At 36.1% G+C, this 20,468-nt stretch overlaps 1 long non-coding RNA gene across 1 annotated transcript in view; it reads right to left on the minus strand.

Moving 5' to 3' along the window:
* The window catches only part of LOC125110071 (uncharacterized), a 295,338-nt gene extending 276,924 nt beyond the window's left edge, over positions 1-18,414 (minus strand). Inside the window, exons 1-2 of the long non-coding RNA XR_007130442.1 lie at positions 18,305-18,414; positions 14,771-14,888 (exon numbers count right to left, since the gene is read on the minus strand). This is a non-coding gene — a long non-coding RNA (uncharacterized LOC125110071). The remainder of the gene's footprint in view (positions 1-14,770; positions 14,889-18,304) is intronic.
* Positions 18,415-20,468: the final 2,054 nt, after the last annotated feature.

The following is a 20,468-nucleotide window of genomic DNA, read 5'->3' on the forward strand; positions in this document are numbered from 1 at the left end:
GAAGTATTGTAGGGGCTGCCATCATCAAATTTTTATGTCACTTCCAGGTGTTTGTGAGCATTATTTGGAAAAACTCAGTCTTAGTGCTCTGCAAGTTGGCATTTGAGGCTCTGTACAATTTGACTCAACCTTTATTTCCAGTTTTAATGTCCTCTACACATATTTGCCAATGCTTCCCTCCTAAATGTTGTATGTTTGCCTATGTGTTTATAACTTGCAGAAATGTGAATATCCTTCCTATTAACCTATTAAAGGTGATCCTGCCCTCCTTCAAAATCCAAATAAATTCTAATTTTCTCATGAAATATATTTATACTTTATCATCGGAAAGAGTAAGTCTTAAAGTCTTCTGGCATTTTTTTAAACTTCAGTCTTCATTTATACACAGCCTAGTGAAGTCATAGTTCTCCCAAATTGAATGTAAGATTCTTAAAAGCAAAAACTGTCATCTTTCCTTTGGCTTTTAGCACAAACACTTGCTCATATCAAATGCCCTTCCATCCTCACCTAACTTCTTTAGAATTTTTGGAATTAACACAGAAGGGCCATACTTCAGAATTCCAATCCTAAAGATTAATGAAGTCCTCCAGATTATATACAAAAATATAGTCCTGCTGGATGCTTAATGCATTAGTTTGTTCTCACTAGGTAAGGCTGCAGTAACAATCTCCAGATATTGTTGACTCATAGCAGAGGTGTGTTTCTTTTTGATGGTGTTTATAGACTGTGATGGCTGTGGTGGTCATGACCAGTGTGGCCCTTCTGTGTTCATTCCAAAATCCAAACTGAAGAAGCAGTTCCTAGTCTTGACCTACCCATCTCATGGCAGAGAGAAAAAAGCAATGGAGTGCCAGGAGAACCTTGCAAATGGTTTGTAAACCTATGCTTAGGATCACAGATGTCTCTTCTGTTCATATTTCATTGTCCAAAGACAGTCAAATGGCTCCTAACAATGAGTCAAAAAAGTAGGTAGAGAGTCATACATGAAAATGCCATGTGTTTGGTGGTGCTTACATAATGAGCTCCAGGATATAAAAGGAGGCCAGAATTACTGAAGAACAGAATGTGAGGGGCAGAGAGTAGGACACAAAACTGGAAAGGTGATCTTCCCAGTACAAGTAGGGACTAGGGCCTGCATTGATGATTCTGATTATTATTCAGGTTTCATGGAAGAACCACTGAAGGCTTTTAAGTAGGAATATAATCAGGTCACACTGAAATTATTAAGTTTACTTTAGCTTCAGGATAAAAAGCCCTGAGACCTGGTAGCAGGGGCCAAGTAAATGGAGGGGAAATCAGTAAGAAAGCTAATGTGGTAGGTTAGGTGGGACTAGAGTATTTAAAATGGATGTAGAGAGGAGTGAATGAATGAAGAGACGTTTAAAGAGGATTCAAAGATGACTTCTATATTCCAAACTTGCTCAGTCAAATGAATGATAGTTGCATTTAATGACGTATGGAACATTAAAAGACAAGCAAATTTGCTTTTATATTGTAGATTTTAAATCTGGTCTCAGAGTACTGAGTTTACACTATTATTAAGACAACCAAGAGTAAAAGATGAGTAGGCCGCTTGATTAAAGTATCTGGTCTCAGAGTAGCGATCTAGGCTGGAGATATAAATTTGGAAGTCACTGACTAGACCTTATGGAGCTCACGTATCTATAGTTCACTTAGAGAATACTGAATTTGCAAAGAGAGTAGCCAGAGCGATGGGAGGCAAACTTAGAGAATGAGCTATCTTAGAAGCCAGATGAAGATACCATTGCAAGAGTAAGAGAAGAACGCTAAGAGTATCAAATGCTGCATGGAGATCAGGTGTTACTGGATTTAAAAATTTCTTTGGATTGAGCAATTTGAAAGTCATTAGTGAAACTGATGGGAGTGGTTTTGATGTGGTGAATAGACTGGAGTGAAGAGATAAGGAAATGACACAGTGAAATGAGGTAACTGGAGAGAAGAAAGTTATCACTGCAGCTGGAGGGGAACATTTGGATCAAGGGGTTTGGTCTTATTCTCATCAATTATAAGAGAGTCTTGGAATATTTATGGGAATACTTCTTTTGACTAAGATGACAGAAAGAGGATACCTGATAGGCTAAGCCAGTTGTTTCCAGAATGGGAAACAAGCACTCCACAGAATGAAGGAAGTACAGTAGAAACTAAAATATGTATATAATTACTGTCTATATGTTTTATTATAAAACTGGGATATATCCTTGAACTAATTAATTAATTAATTTTCAAGACTTTATTTGAGAGATTGTGTACACGCATGTATGTGTGCACACATGAATAGGGGGAGAGACAGAGGGAGAAGGAAAGGGAGAAGCAGACTCCCCACTGAGCAAAGAGTCTTATGCAGGGCTCCATCCCCAGGACTCTGAGATTATGACTTGAGCTAAAGTCAGATGTTTAACTGACTGAACCACCCAGGGGTCCCTCAAATTTATTTATTTTTTATTATTTTTTAAAGATTTTATTTATTTATTTGACAGACAGAGATCACAGGTGGGCAGAGAGGCAGGCAGAGAGAGAGGAGGAAGCAGGCTCCCTGCTGAGCAGAGAGCCCGATGCGGGGCTCGATCGGATCCCAGGACCCTGAGATCATGACCTGAGCTGAAGGCAGAGGCTTAACCCACTGAGACACCCAGACACCCCTCAATTTTATTTTTAATAAATGGCACACACAATGCAATGTTTCCATTATTTAGAAAATACAAATATGAGGCTGCTGAGAAACCTGAAGGGAAGAAACCTTTTTCAAAACTTTATTATGGGCTTTTTATATGTCAATGTAAACCATCTAAAACAGGAAATTAATGAATACTCAACTATTTTATATACTGCTTTATTCTACATGCTTCCCAAAATATGCAAGAAAATTACCTTACTTACTTAAACTTAAGTTAGTTTTTCCTTACTGCCTAAATTTTCCTACATCATAAAAGTTGATATTATAATCAGAAGCTTACTAGGAAGCTTTTGATGATGTCAAACTCAGATCATCTTTAAGAGCACATATAGGTTGAAAATAAAGGGATGTTTACTTTCATGCATGCAAATGATAGCCAAAGGAGAATAGGAGTGGCTATATGTAAAATAAACTTTCAAACAAAATTTTAGTTAACCATGAGAGACTACGGACTCTGAAAAACAATCTGAGGGTTTTGAAGGGGCAGGGGGTGGGAGGTTGGGGGAACCAGGTGGTGGGTATTGGAGAGGGCATGGATTGCATGGAGCACTGGGTGTGGTGCAAAAACAATGAATACTGTTATGCTGAAAATAAAAAAAATTTAAAAAAATTTTAGTTAAAATCGGTTTCAGATAAAATCAGTCAAAAGAGAAAGATATCAATTTATATAGAGGATATAACAATAATAAATTTATATGCACTCAACATCAGAGAACCTAAGTATTTAAATCAAATATTAACAGAATTGAAGGGAGAAATAGACAGAAATGTAGTAATAGTGGGAGATTTCAATATCCCATTTTTAACATTATCCAGAAAGAAAATCAGTAAGGACACAGCACAAGGGTGCCTGGGTGGTGTAGTCAGTTTTAAGTGCCCAACTCTTGGTTTTTGGCTCAAGTCATGATCTCAGGGACACTGGGCTCTGCTCTCAGCACAGAGTCTGCTTAAGTTTCTCTCCTTCTTTCCCTCTGTCCTTCTATCACTCAAATAAATAAATCTTTTTTTTTAAGATTTTATTTATTTATTAACAGATAGAGACCACAAGTAGGCAGAGAGGCAGGCAGAGAGAGAGAGAGAGAGAGAGAGAGAGAGGAGGAAGAAGGCTCCCCGCTGAGCAGAGAGCCCGATTCGGGGCTCGATCCCAGGACCCTGGGATCATGACCTGAGCGGAAGGCAGAGGGTTTAACCCACTGAGCCATCCAGGTGCCCCTCAAATAAATAAATCTTAAAAAAAAAAAAAAATGAAACAGTATACCTGAATAATGTTACAGGCCACATGGACCCAACAGACAAATAAAAACATTCCATCCAAAAGAACCAGAATACACCTTCTTCTCAAGCTCACCCAGAACATGTTTCAGGATAGATTACATGTCCAGCCTCAAAACAAGTCATAAAAAATTTAAGAAGACTGAAATAATATTAAATAACTTTTGAGACCACATTGTTATGAATTAGATATCAATAACAGGAGTAAAACTGAAAAATTCAAAAATATGTGGAAATTAAACAACACACCTCTGAAAAACCAAGGGGTCAAAGCAATCAAAATGGAAATTAAAAATACCTTGAAACAAATGCAAATGGAAATAGAATACACCAAAGCCTATGGGGTGTTGCAAAAGCAGTTCTAAGAGGGAAGTTTATAGCAACAAGTAACGTACATTGAGAAAAAAGATCTCATATAAATAATCTAACTACACTTCAAGGAAATAGTAAAACAAGAGTAAACAAAATTCAAAGTTAATGGAAGGGAATAACAAATCAGAGCAGAAATGAATGAAAAAGACTATAAAAATAAGGAAAAATTAACAAAAGAATTTTTTAAAAGATTTTATTTATTTGACAGAGAGGGGGGCAGAGCACAAGCTGGGAGAGAGGCAGGCAGAGGGAGAAGCAAGCTCCCTACTGAGCAGGGAGCCCAATGTGGGGCTCAATACCAGGACCCTAGGATTATGACCTGAGCTGAAGGCAGACGCTTAACCAACTAAGCCACCCAGGAGCCCCAAGAACTGGTGTTTTGAAGAGATAAACAAAATTGACAAACTTTTAGCTAGACTAACTCAGAGAAAAACAGAGCGGACTCAAACAAAAATAATCATGAAAGAGGAGACATTGCAACTGATACCACAGAAAGATAAAGATCACCTGAGGCCATTATGAACAACTATATAACAACATATTGGATAATCTAGACAAAAATGGACAAATTTCTAGAAACATATAACCTACGCCAAGACTGAATCATGAATAGAAAATCTGAACAGACAAATACAAAGTAAGGAGACTGAATCAATAATCAAGAGCCTCCTAACAAAGAAAAGCCAAGGACCAGGTAATTTCACGGGTGACTTCTACCAAACATCTAAAGAAATAGTGCTAACTGTTCTCAAGTTCTTCAAAAAAATTGAAGAGAAAAAAAATTGCCTTATTTTATGAGGCAAGCATTGCCCTGATATCAAAGCCAGATAAGGACACAAGAAAAGAAATTACAGGTCAAATCCCTGACGAATATAGATGCAAAGATTCTTTTAAAATATTAGAAAATTGAATTTATTCATATTAAAGGAAACCTACACCATGACCAACTGGGATTTATCCCTGGAATGCAAGAAAGGTTCAACATATGCCAATCAATAAATATGACACACCACATTAATAAAATGAATGATAAAAATGATATGATCCTCTCAATAGGTAGAGAAAAAATGTTTGATAAAATTCAATACCATTTCATAATAAAAACTCTCAAAAACTGTATATAATAGGAACATAACTCAAAATATAAAGGCGATGTATGAGAAACTCACAGCCAACATCATATTCAATGACAAAAAGTTTAAGTCTTTTCCTCTAAGATCAGGAAAAAGACAAGGGTGTTTACTCTCACTACTATTCAATATGATATTGTAAGTCCTAGCCAGAGCAATTAGGCAAGAAATGGTTTCCAAATCAGAAAATGATCTTTGTTTGCAGATGATATAATCATATATAGAGGAAACCCTAAAGAATCCACCAAAAAACTGCAGAAATGATTAATGAGCTTGGTAAAGGCCATAAAATAAACAGAGAAATATCAGCTGCATTTATAAATTTTAACAACAAACTGAGAGAGAAATAAAGAAAACCATCTCATTTACAATAGCATGAAAAACATGAAAATATTTTGGAATAAAGTTAACCAAGGACGTGAAGGATCTATACACTGAAAACTCTAAAACACCGATAAAAGAAATTGAAGAATTATTCATTATTGAAGAAACATTATTCACATTACCTAAGAAGCATTATTCACAATACCTAAGACATTAAGGAAGGAGTCTTTGTCACATGTTATTTCATAGCTTGATAGCTTATTTCTTTTCAATGTTGAATAATAATAATATTCCATTTCAAGATGTACCATAGTTTATCCATTCACCTATCAAGGACATCTTGGCTATTTTCAAATTTTGGCTGTTATGAATAATTCAGCTATAAACATCTGTGCTCAGATTTTTGTGTGGACATGTTTTCAGTTCACTTGGTTTAATTTCAAGGAGCACAACTGCTGGATTGTATGGTAAGACTCTGTGTAGATTTGTAGGATACTGTCTTCCAAATGGCTGTACCATTTTGCATTTTCAAGGGCAATGATTGCAAGTTCCTGTCGCTTTACTTCCTTGCCAGAATTTGGTGTGGTCTCTGTTTGGGATTTTGGGCATTCTAACAGGTGTGTTGTGGAACCTCATTATTGTTTTGATTTGCACTTTCCTGATGACATGTGATGTTAAATGTCTTCCAATATTCTAACTTGCCATCTGTATTATCTTCTTTGGTGAAATGTCTGTTTAGGACTTTTGCCCATTTTTAAATCAGGTTGTTCACATTCTTGTTATTGAGTCTTAAGAATTCTTTATACATATGGATAACAGTCCTTTATTAGATGTGTCTCTTGAAAATATTTTCTCCAAGTGCTTTATCTTTTCATTCTTTTGATATTGTCTTTCTCAGAGCATAAGTTTTAGAATTTAATGAAGTCCAGCTTATCAATTATTTCTTTTATGGATTGTGTACTACATTGTACCTAAAAAATAACCATTCTACTCAGGGTCGTATAGATTTTCTTCTATTATATCTTCTAGAAATGTTACAGTGTTTCACTTTACATTTAGGTCTATGATCCATTTTGAGTTTATTTTTGTGAATGGTATACAGTCTCTAGATTCGTTCTTTTACATGTGAATCTCTAGTTTTTCTAGCACAATTTGTTGAAAAGACTATCTTTGCTCCAATGTATTGCCTTTGATCTTTTGTCAAACACCGACTGACTATATTTATATGGGTGCATTTCTGGTGTGGTTCTCTCTGCTCCATTGATCTGCTCATCTATTCTTTCACCAATACCGACCATCTGGATTACTAGCTTTACAGTATGTCTTGAAGTTGGGGTAGTGTAAGTCCTCTGAAGTTATTCTTCCTCTTCAATACTGTGTTGGCTGTTCTGGGTCTTTTGCTTCTTCAAATAAACTTAGAATCAATTTGTCGATATCGAAAAAATAAGTTGTGGGATTTTGATTCAGATTGTATTAAAACTATATCAAGTTTGGAAGAACTGACATCTTGACAATATCGAACCTCCTATTCATGAATATGGAGTACCTCTCCATTTATTTACTCTTTGATTTCTTTCATTAGAAAGTTATAATTTTGGGGGCACCTGGGTGGCCAGTCAGTTAAGTGTCTGCCTTTGGCTCAGTCATGATCTCTCGGGCCTGGGATAGAGCGCTGAGTTGGGCTCCCTGCTCAATGGGGAGTCTGCTTCTCTCCCTCCCTCTGCCCCTCACCCCTGCTTGTCTTCTCATACTTTCAAATAAATAAAATCTTTTTCTAAAAAGTTGTAATATTCCTCACATAGCTATTATACATCCTTTGTTAGATATACTTAAGTATTTTTTTTGGGTGCTAATATAAATGGTAATGTGTTTTTAATTTCAAATTCCACTTGTTCATTGCTGGTATACAGGAAAGTGATCAACTTTTGTATATTAACCCTGTATTTTGCAAGTTTCTATAGTCACTTATTAGTTTCAATAACTTTTTGCCTATTCTTTTTGGATTTTCTAGATGATCAGGTCATTTACAAAAAGACAGTTTTATTTCTTCTTTCCTAACATGTCTACCTTTTATTTCCTTTCCTTATCTTAGTGCATTAGGTATGACTTCCAGTATGATGTTGAAAAATAGTCATGAGAAGGGACAACTTTGCCTTGTTTCTGATACCAGCAGTAAATCTTAAACTTTCTCACCATTAAGTATGATGTTAGCTGCAGGTATTTGTAAATGTTCTTTATTAAGTTGAGCAAATACCCTCTATTCTAGTTTGCCTGGAGCATCATTTATTTTTCAAATATCCTCTTAGACACTCTGTACTTTTTGTTGTTTTAAGTCCCTTATATGCAGTGGGTATGTATTTTTAGACCTTACTAGTACAATACCAACACTATGAAAAGACGTTAAGGGCTTGGGTGTGCACATGCTGCCTACTTCTTCCTCTTAAGGAGCAAAAATATTTAAGAATAAAGCTTGATAGAAAGAAGATACTAAATATAAACACCACCCTGATATTTCTTGCTTGAATATCATCTATCTCTTTTCTTTTCTGTTCTGTGTCTACTTCCTTGCTTTCTTGTACTCATGTATGGCTTTTATTAAAGAATTTTCACATTCTAAGAAGTGAGGCTTTCTTAATGTAAATTTTAGATCTAATCTAGATCCTTAACTTTGCTAGTGTTTTCTTGCACAACTTCAGACAAGATTTTCAACTTTGAATTAATTATGTTTTTTTCCTAGGCTAATGGCAGGCTATGTCCAACACACACACACATACACACACACACACACATGGCACTTGACTGATATTTTATGGTAGATATACAGAGAAAACATACATAATTTATAAAATTAAGTGATATTCTGATATTAGTAATGCTAATAATAGTGATAATTAAAGCAAAGTTTATGTTTTCTTTGGTAGAATACACAAAATAAATTTCTACAAGACTGCTTCATTTACTTGTAATAGAAACAATATAATAAAATTTGTAAATATGTGATTAGGTAGGAAGTGTCATTTTATGGATAATTTACCTCCAGTTTTTTTTTCTGATATTTATATTTCAAACAGCATCTGCAGTGAAAAGAAAGATGTTTCATTGCCATTTTAATCAACTGTAGATGATAATGAGGGGGAGCTTTTTTGCTAAATAATGAAAAAGGACTCCCAGATGGAAAAATAGGAAATGTGAAAGAAGTGGTTATATATGTGTATGTGGAGATTTACAGGAACGAAATATGTATAAGGGATGGCTAAACTGAACAACTTGCACTGATTAATCTTAAGACATGTTTAAACATTTTGGGGAGAAATAAAGTCCAATAAGGCTGCCAAGTTACACTCAGCTATACCCTTTTGGCGGCGGATGCCATACAATAAAATGTAAATGGTGCCCTCTGGATTAGTGCAATGCTGTGATGCTGTAGCATTCTATACATGACAAGTTAAATTTAGAGCACTGTTAATAACACAAATAAAATGCTTATAGGTTTAAGAATTTCCCCTAAAGGAGACCAAGGGGAAATCTCTGGAATCATTCCTTCCAGGCATTAGAAAGTTCTATCTTACTTTTCTGGCTAAAAGCTGAAGTGCTGAATTAATAACTAAGTCACTGCCTGCACTTAGAGTTAAGCTTCTGTTCTAAAGAATCTGATGAGATTCCACTATGCCCTCTAAGAAATTCCCATAAGATGTTCAAAAAAGAAGACAATATTTCAGTGTACCTGAAAAAAAAAGGAGGGAAGTTTTCCCATGCATCTTTTTTCTTCATCACCACATTGATAGATTTATCTGCACTAAACAAATTCTTTATGCCAGTGTGGTGGTGGATATCTCCTAGAGCAGATTGATGATTTCAAAATTCAATTATATGTCTGGCATTCAGTTGACTTGACAACAAATACAGCAAGCAGCCTTACATGAGTGAAATTGTGTATGTCCTTTTAAACAATGAAAATGCTGAATAAGCTTTCTGTTGAATAAAATTTTAATTTTGATTATGCTAGTTTTAAATATATCAAAAGACATTGTTTATATACCTTAATTCTTGGTATCTTCTCCTTACTATGGAATTAGAAAAGAGGAATTTTGCCAGATCATTTCAATTCCTAATTAAAAAAATGTTAAGGACCTTATTTAATTCATCATAAAGCCGATTAAAGCTTTAGCCATTTAAAAAGACCGAGGAATGATGAGATATATAATGAGACATGTATCAAAGTTAAGAGTTGAAGGGGACCTTAGTCATTATCTTGATCTGTGCTATCCAATAGGGTAGCCCTTATCACTTGTGACTATCAAGCACTTTACATGTGACTTACACAAACTGAAACATGCTGTAAGTATAAAATACACATCATGTATCAATGACCTGGCATGAAAGTATATGTAAAATATCTCAATAATTGTTTTTATATTGATTGCATGTTGACATGGTAATATTTTGGACACATCGAATTAAATAAATTATATTGAAATACTTGTTCCTTTTTTAAGGTAGACTCTAGTATATTTAGTTACAAATGTGGTTCACATTACACTTTTATCAGTGATCACTGCTTTGGACCAACTGCATTTCAAGTTTAGAAAACCAATCACTAATTGAGTGGATTCCTCTAATTTCCAGTTCACCTTATTGCATTTTTGCAGGGCTCGATATGTTTGATATATATTTGATTTTTATGGCAACTTAGTGATTATTATGGATTAGAAATTTTAATATCCAGTTTACAGAACAGGCACAGAAGTTTAAGTGAGTTGGTGAAGGTAATATGCCTAATAAGAGGAAGACAGTTAATCTTTCATGACTCCTAGAATGTGTAGTTTATAACTACCAGTAATTATGAGTCATTATGATCACTGTAGGTGAAACAGCCAGTATTTTGCTTTGTTTTGTTTTGTAATTGCATCCTGTCATAGCAGAGGAATTAGTAAAAGGGTATCCAGCAATACTTTAAAGTCCCTATATTTTTTTTTTAAAGATTTTATTTATTTATTTGACAGACAGAGATCACAGGTAGGCAGAGAGGCAGGCAGAGACAGAGGTGGAAGCAGGCTCTCCACTGAGCAGAAAGCCCGACGTGGGGCTCGATCCCAGGACCCTAGGATCATGACCTGAGCCGAAAGCAGAGGCTCTAACCCACTGAGCCACCCAGGCGCCCCAGTCCCTATATTTTTTTATAGTCTCTATCAGTCATTTTTGAGACATTATAAAAACTGGAAGTGAAAAAATGAAATATAGCCAGATTTCAACAAATTACTTGATAAAATTTCTAAAATATATTTGAGTATAGCATGGTATAAAATGTGGATTTGATTAAAAATCTGAATGTCTAGCCTCTCTTTAAAAAAGTCAAAGTGTCTGTTAATATTGGGCTAGCATAGTTACAACAGTGGTAATTACTTGGAACAGAGTGACAGCTGCCCTCTATGAATGTTTAACACCCTCCCCACTCTTCCCCATTGTCTTAGAAGTATCCTCTTTCATTATCTGCTGGATCCTATAGGTGTTTGGTTTGTGGTCTCCAGACTTGATGCTCTCAAAGGCACTTTCTAAATCCCAGTGCCTATCTATCTATGGGCCCACAATTATCTAATTGGTTTGTAAACCTCATAATTGAAAGCTATTCAACAGCTAGCTAGATGATACCATTGCTTTTTTTCACATGATGCATACAACCTAATGTACTTTCTCCAACTGCAGATTTATTATCTTTATGTGTTTGCTGAATGTTATGCTTATAACATTTTTATGTTTATGCTCTTCTTCTGATGTTGTGCTTTCAATATATTTCATTCTATTGAACAAGACATAGCTCCCTATTGACCATTTTACAAAAGTGATGTGTATTAGCCTGGCCTCCAAGGTTTTGCATGGATAGTCTCCCACCCACTGTTTTTCTTGCTTTCTCATTATACTCTAATGCAAAGATTTTACTCTAATGATATAAGTCTCCTTTCTGTCACTCCCAGTTGAGCTGTGGTATAGTACTCTGGTTTCCCAATACCAGTCAGTGCCTTTCTTACTATATGTGAAAGTCTTATTCAAACACATACAGACTTCTCTGTCCTTACACTCAAAACCATTGAGGATGGGATCTCTATGTCTACTGCATAATATATTACTTACCATTTACCCTGAAACCAAAATAACTGTATTTGAATCTTACCTTCTGTATTTATTATCTGTGTGACCTGCATAAATCACTTAACCTCTCAATATCTGAGTTTTCTAATCTGTAATTTGTACTAATAGCATCTACCTTAAAGGATTGTTACGCGGATTAAATGAGGTAACATAGGTAGAGTGTTTATAACAATTCCAGGTACAGAAAGCACTATGCAACTACGTGCTAAGTGTGTTAACTAGTTAAATCAGAAGTTTCTCCATGTGGTTTTGACATGAACAAGTCTTAAGAACCAAAGAAGATGGAAAGAAGGTGCTGAAATGGTTGGCCCACTTCTCACTGAAGATCTGTCTTCTCTTCCACTTCTAGTTATTCTCAACAGAGGTAGTGCCATACCCAGAGGATGCTTTGGCAAGTATGTGGAGATACATGGCAGTTGTCACATGACCAGACAGGGCGGTGAGCAGGAAGATACTAGACATCTGTCAGTGTGAGGACAATCTTGCACAATAAAGAATTGTTCCAAATTTTCACCTTATTTGAATAGCCACTCATTCTTCATATAAACGAGAAGTCTGTTTCTAATTATTTAAGACCAGAAATTAACCCTTTCACATATAGGAAACAAAATGGTTTCATACAGTTCTAATACACAGTGATTTTTTTCATGAGTGTAATGCACATATAAGCTAAGGGAAGATTTCTTTTCCTTTGGAACTTGACCAAGAGTCAGTCAACACTCTGGATATCCACCATTCTGACAGCCATGCCTCCTGATTTTCAAGTTATCAACACATTTGCAGTTGTCACATACCGGACCAGTATTTGACCCTATGTCTTTTTGTTTTCTAAGTGTACCTGTGCTGATCAGTTATATTTTGAAATATATATGCCTATAAATTATTTTTACTTTATTGTCCTTTGAGTTGCAGATTAGACATTAATTTCTTTGAAATTATGTGTATTGTTAGATTTTATCACTGATTAATTTCATTTTGAGACAGTTATCATAAAATATCTGTTATAAAAGGAGGCATGATATCGGATAGGCTTGAAACTCAAAACTCACATCTAGAAGAGATTTCTTAATCGATTTTGCATAATACTAAATAAAACTGCATTCTTTTAGAATACATATAACTGTTCTGCTAAATTAATACATGCTTATTTCAGGCCATTTTTGGAGTGTTTTCGATGCCTTCAATGGGAAGGTATGTTCTGTCTCTCCAAGTAGATTTTACAGTCTTCCAGGAAAGAAAACGTTGCCTTGATTCCTTTTGTATCTCCTCACAGCAGGCATTCAATAAGTGGTGTTGACAGCTTGACTTAAGTTTAAAGAGAAGCAGGAAAACTCAGAGTATAGTCAGAAGTTTAAAGTAAATTAAAAAAAGAGTTCCTGAAAAATGTTAGTTCATCAGAAGAAAACCAGCAAAGGTAAAGGAAACAGAAACAGAGAAAGCCTTCAAGGCAGTATTGGGGAATGTAATGTTTAGGCAACTGGAAAATTCCGTGTGGTTAGAGACATACAGGTGTGCCCTATCTTAGGAACACCCTCTATAGGCACTGACAATTAAAAAAACAAACAAACAGATAAATTAGAGGCATTTTTTTTGGAGGGGGTAGGGCTGGAAAGAAAGAATGTCAATTACACAATGATTGGACATCTGCTATGTGCTGACAATTTTGTATTCAAACCTACAGATTCCTTTTAGTAGCTTTAAGTATATCCACTTACAATGGACCTAGCTATATTCAAAGTATGGTCTAGTTAACAAAACATTTATTTTATTTAGGCTTTCAGGAAGCATATGATTCCAAAATATAAATGGACCACTATATTGAATAAAGCTAGGTAGTGATTTTATTGTACGCCTGAAAATCAGGAAATATCATATTCACCACAGTAAACAGACACCATCATAATCTTCATCATTCCATCTCAAACAGGTATGTAGGCAAACAAACACAAAAGAGAGAATAAATACACTGTAAATGATCTCAGTTGAAAGCAGATGAGGAGCTATGTGGTGGAAATTAGAATGGAATATTTACTTTGCTCATAGACAATGAATGTAGCTTGAAAGCAACTTGAATACACTACATTAATCACAATGGTAAAGAACGGCGTATCTGGGCAATATGATGTGATAGCAACATCTCTACTTATTTCCTAACATCACCATTTAGTTAGAAATTCTTTAAGTAACCTATAGATCACACACATATATACCCATGTACACACACATATACACATATATACAAATATTAATTTTTAAGTATACTTATTTAGCAATTATTTAAAAAATGAATCAAGAAAAAAGTTTGGAAAATAAAAGTTAATTTTCAGTTCACTATGGCCTCCTAAGTGTACCTACCATCCTATATCTCATGGAAACATACATAAAATGAGATGCACAGCAATTTAGAAACCTGGGAAGAGTGACTGAAACTGTATTTTTTTTAAAGAAACAGAACACATAATATTAGGTGATAATTAAATGCAAGATTGTTGAAAAGTGCACACCACGCAAAGAAAAGTGCTCAGAAAGCCAACTTTTCCCACAGGTGGTTAAGTTTTAAAGAAGGAGGCCATGTGAGGTCTGGTTGGTAATTAATAACAGGGTTGTGAAAAAGTTTTGCCAATTGTATTAATCAGGGTCTTAAGTGTGAGCCAAAAATACTACTCTGAATGAAGGAGATAAGGATTTGGGTGGCTCACCAAATTACAAGAAGCCTGGAGAACCAGGCTGGAGGCTGGGCTGCCAGGAGCGACAACTATATCCAAGCCACAGAAGTGGCCTTACTATGAAATTTCTGAAACCTCACTCAGGCAGAATTATAATAACTTACCATTGAGCCAGTTCTGTTCAAGGACATGAATTTTGTAGGCTTGGACATACATCTTCCTTTTCAGATCTTCAAATTGTGGCACAGATGTATTTTGATTGGCAGAGTCTAGGTCAGATAACTAGAAAAGAGAATCACTGGAGTTTCAGTTTTCATAAAGGGAATCATTCTTTGCCTCAGGAAGACTCATATGATGGACAATTCTCCTAACATGGAAAAGGCTTCAGCTGCTGGATGGGGGAAAACTAATAATGAATGCCTATTCATTACTCTTTTCCACTCTTTCCTAATTTTTGGCCTCAGGATAGAGTTGGAGAGGTTAAGATATGAATAAAGAAATTCTTTTAAAAAATTATTTATTTTAGAGAGACCATGAGTGGGAGGGACAGATGGAGAGGGAGAGAGAATCTCAAGCAGACTCTGTGCCAAGTGTAGTGCCCAACATGGGGTTCAGTCCCAGGACTCTGAGATGACAACCTGAGCCAAAAGAAGAGCAGGACGTTGAACCAATTGAGCCATCCAGGTGCCTCAGAATAAGGAATTCTAATTTAGACATTCTCACAAAAGATTACAAGAGTTTACAAGAGTTATAGAGATTGAAGTATGGAGAAGGTTCCAGATAACATGTCTGCCATGAAGAATGGGAGCTCCCCCCAGCGCCCCTCTTCCTGAACAGGCAAAATATTATCATGCACTCACAAAACGCTAATCTACCAGAAGTCCTGCCTTTTGCTCCACTGCATAACTGCTAGGGACAGGACTCCTAAATCAACTGTCCCCGCCCTGCCCACGCATGGGTTTTTTCAGTGTTTCCTAGATGCTAATCTGAAAATATGAACATTCAACATGATCCCAGGCATGTAAGGAAACCCAAAAGATGATATTCAACAAAACTAAGAAATGATTATACACACAAAAAATATAGGAGAAAAAGAAAATTTTGAAATAGTTATTAGTATACTCTAGGACTAGAGACTAAAATGACAGTCTGCAATGGAAAAGCAAATCTGACATTTTGGGAATGAAACTAAAAGTAAATACCGGGGTGGGGTGGTGGTAAGATAAGATAAAGGATACTGATGGAACTAAATTCATGAATTGGAAGACTGAGCCAAATACTTTTTTTAACTTTATTAGGTACTAATTGAAAAATGTAATTGTGTATATTTAAAGTGCACAATGTGATGATCTGATATACATATACATCATAGAATGATTACCAAGATCAAAATAAACACATCCAACACTTCACACAGACAACCCTCTTTTGTTTGGTGAGAATGCTTATTTACTCTTAGCAACTTTTAAGTGTACAAAACTGTATCACTGACTATAGTCACCATGCTGTACATTAGAGCCTCAGAACTTACTCTTAAAATTGGGAATTTGTACACTTTGATGTATATCACCTTATTTTCCCTGCCACTCATGTGATTCTTATAGAATGCTGTAAAAAGGATGAAACTATATTAAATATGAAAGAAAAATAAAGATAGGATCTATTCAGGAATTTTGTACTGCTTAGGATAGATCTTAATTGCAAATAAGACAACAAAAATAATCGTGACTTTAAAAAAGTAAGATTTGCTCTTCAGGGACCCATGTTCTCATTCAGTTTAGAACATTGACCTTAATACGCACATTCCAGGTGGGAGGATGGAAGAAAGGACAACGAGAAGTGCCAAAGAACGAGTGGCATGTTTTTAAAGAAGGTGCCAAAAAGTCACCACTGGATGCTTCCACTCCCAGCCCACCAGCCAGAACCCCAGAACTTAGTTGCATGCCCGTGTCTAGCTGCAAGCAAGGTTGGGAAATATAGTTTTCAGCTGGTTGGGGAAAAGAGGAGAAATTAAATATATACTAAATGTCTGCCTTATTTAAGAGGTAACTGTAGATACCTCTTATTTCTCAAAGTTCATAAGAAAATATGTACAAATGGTTTTTAAAGCTTAAATATAGTCACTAAGAGTAACAGAAAATGTGACCCTATAAAACATCAAGGAAAAACAAAGAATGAAAAAATTAATCTAGTAAACATATGATACAGAAATGAAGAAAGATAGAAATAAGCAACCATAGCAAAGAGAACACATTGTACATCCTTGCATAAACGGCATAAACCCACCTTGATCTTGACGTTTTGCTTTTAGTAAAATACTGAATTTGGTTTGGTAATATTTTAGGTATCTAGTTCATGTTTGTGATAGATTAGTAAAACTGTATTTATATATATGCTGCAGAAACATATTTAGGTACATGAGAATTTAATGACACGTAAAAGTGGCATTTCAAGTGGTGTAAGAACGATATTTTGTCCTTTATAAAGGAAAAGTTAGGCCTTGCCCTCATTTCCATATACAAAAAAAATTCAAATAGATTAGATATACCAATGGAAAAACTATAAACCATCAGGAGCGACTGAAATACATACTGACATGTAAACTTTTTCCAAGCCTAGAAAGCACAAAGTTAAGTATGGACAAAATTTCCTACATAAAAATTGGGAAAACTTCCATTATGAAAAGTTCCATTATAAAGCGTAAAAGGGGCGCTGGTTGGCTCAGTGGGTTAAACATCTGCCTTTGTCTCAGGTCATGATCTCAGGGTCCTGGGATCCAGCCCCACATCCTGTTCCCTGCTCAGCAAGGAGTCTGCTTTTCGCTCTCCTCCCTGCTCATGCTCATGCTCCCTCTCTCTCAACTAAATGAATACAATCTAAAAAAAAAAAATAAAAATAAGAAAGCATAACAACTAAGGAAAAAACCAGAAAAACAAATAAAATCTATGATACTGATTTATGTATTAATAAGAAAAACAGTCTTGCAAATTCTTTTGTAAAAAATGCAACTCAGTGGAATATGGTGTGAATAGGCTATTCAAAGAAGAAATATGAATGGTTATTATGAAAAAATGCTAAATTTTATCCTGATATGAGGTCAAACAAAGCCAACAACGCAGTTACCCTTCTCATTCATTTTCCACTGGAGGACTGGAAATGATAAAGATCAGTAACATCCAGAGTTGGAGAAATAGGCACTTTCACAGAATTTTGGTCTGTCTGGTACATGTCAAAGATACTAAAAGAATTAAAGATGCTTGTTAAGACAATGGCCCAGGAACATGGTGCTAAACTGCGCACGCTACTGCGCCCGTCAGTCACCAACTTGAGACTTAGTTACAGTTTCAGCGCGGTCCCGGGAATGGAATCTTTGGCCAGTAACCTCAGGAGTCACCTGATCAGCACTAGTTAATCAGCCATCCCCTAAAGGAAGGGGATTTTTTTTTTTTTTTTTTTTTTATCCCTAGCATAACTTTCTTGTTCGCGCTCCCTTTTGTCTATAAAATTCTTTGACTTTTTTCTCCAGGGCTCTTTCTACTGCTGCTGGATGTTGCCCGTGTTTGAATCCATTTTTGCTCAGAGGAACTCAGAATTTTTAATATGCCTCAGTTTCTCTCTGAACAGTTGTGTTGTCAGAGGAGGGAACCCAAGGAAACCTCCCTCGCCTCCAGGAGCAAAGAGCAACCAGGTCAGGATACCTGCCGAGGCCCTTGGGTTCGTTCGCTGCCGTCCAGTTGTCTCTGGAGGTGGCGGGCAAGTCTCTGTCAGATCCCAGCTTTGCAGTCTCTGTGTTAGGGGCTTCCAGATTTTATTCGACTTTTTTTTTTTTTTTTTTTTTTTTTGCTTGGACTGAATCCGGTGTACCCAGCCAGAGTCACTCTGAGTTGGATTTAAGAAGCCGAACAGGGTCCGGGGTTCAACTGGGTCCGACTTGGAAACTGGTGTGGGTTTGGCTTCTACTGGGTCTGACTCGGCAGCCGGACAGAGTTCGGGGTCGGACCCGGTCCACAGTCTGGGTCTTAACGGAGGTTGGTGTGAGACGAGACCTCAGCTGAAAAAAAAAAAAAATTGTTTTAGCGCTGAACAAACAGGTTATCCTTACCAAGATTATCTTGAAATACAGTGGCTACCGAGGAGAATTTTAATGTAGATAAATGTTTCCATTTATGAGGTGCCCTAAAAAAAAAAAAAAAAACGTTCCCAGCCAAGCACTCGCTACAAAGTGGAGGGGAAATTATTTTCCTCTATAGTTTCTGGTGACCAGGATGAAAGCCATTTGCTCTGGAAAATGAAGACAAGATTCTGGGAAAACCCAGAAGCTGGCCATGGGTAAGATTCTTCACTGACATTATTTCCTCCAGATCTCTTACCTGTGGTGCTTGGTTAAGAGAGGAAGATAAAATTTCATGTTTTCCCCTCCTTTCCAAATTCAGATTGGCAGGCAAAAAGAAAAAAACAAATTTTAAGAATTAGTTCTTTGAATTGTGACTCCTGAATTTAATTTCAAGTAACCTGTTGGTTTGTCCCTCTCATTTTATGTTCTGTGAATTTAGTTTGGCAATTGTTAGGTTGGGGGCTTCCCAAAATATGGTTGGATGGAAATGTGGGTTGCACTCCATCTGAGACTAGGGTCCCACTCACTGTTCCCAACCCTCAGAGGAATTGTCTTTCTTTGGCTTATCTTTAGGATTGTCTCTGTACCCAGTGTCCTTGGCACCCTCTTGTACCTCTACGTCCAAGGGGTTGTTCCATACCACCAGGAATATTTACTGCCTGCATGGCAGAAAACTTGACAAGATATTAAAAAGGATTTGTTTATTTTTAAGTGGCTTTATGGTCAGAAGTTGGTCAAGTTGGAAGCCAATACTCAGAGGCTGACAGAACTTTTTTTTTTTTTAATGATTTCTCCCTTTAGCTAAAATGAAACTATGTATCCAGAGGGAAAGGGAAAACATTCAGAGCTTTTGTGGAAAGATTTGCTGAAACATTCCAAAGACAAACAGCTCTCAATCTAGAACACAGAAATCTTTTTATTTCCATCTTAGTTGAAGGTCTTCTGATAAAAAAACAAATGGAGGATAAGGTAGTTTAATGGGTGGTTCAACATCTTGATACCATTCATGTGGTAACCCAGTTTTTTGAAGAATTGGAAACAACTGTACTTGTCTTGCCGATTGAGTGTTCATAAGAACAGAAAATGCAGCTCTAGGGGCATCTGGGTGCCTCAGTGGGTTAAGCGTCTGCCTTAGGCTCAGGTAATGATCTCAGAGTCCTGGAATTGAGCCCCACTTCAGGCTCTCTGCTCACCCGGGAGCCTGTTTCCCTCTCTCTCTCTGCCTGCCTCTCTGCCTACTTGTGATCTCTGCCTCTTTGTCAAATAAATAAATAAAATCTTTTTAAAAAAATGCAGCTCTAGGAAAAAACCCCACTTATTCCCTTTGCTGATGGCCAAAACCCTATTCAAAATAAGGGATTTAAAACACTTTTTTATTCTCACACTTAAAGTTAATATCCTGCTTAGAAGAAAGTAAATCAAAACTGTTAGATTAAAAAACATTTTGAAGAGAAAATAATTCAAGGTGATGAACAGGGAAGAGAAAGTCATGTTAAGAAAAGGAATAGAAGAGGGTCAATTTGGAGATAATTAAGAAATTGTTGGGTTGATTTTCAAAAGGCACGGGACTAGCCAAAAAATTTAAAAAAGAGAGAGAAAGAAAAAGAATATCTGAGAAAAAAAATTTTTTTAAGGTTCTAATCTTTCTAATTTATATTAGTCAATTCATTCAACAATCTCCATCCTAGAAAGTTCAATGCTGATTATTTTTCTGGCAAACTTATTCCCACTCTCAAAAGCCTTTATCA

Source organism: Lutra lutra, chromosome 9 (assembly GCF_902655055.1).
Source record: "Lutra lutra chromosome 9, mLutLut1.2, whole genome shotgun sequence".
NCBI classification, from domain to species: domain Eukaryota; kingdom Metazoa; phylum Chordata; class Mammalia; order Carnivora; family Mustelidae; genus Lutra; species Lutra lutra.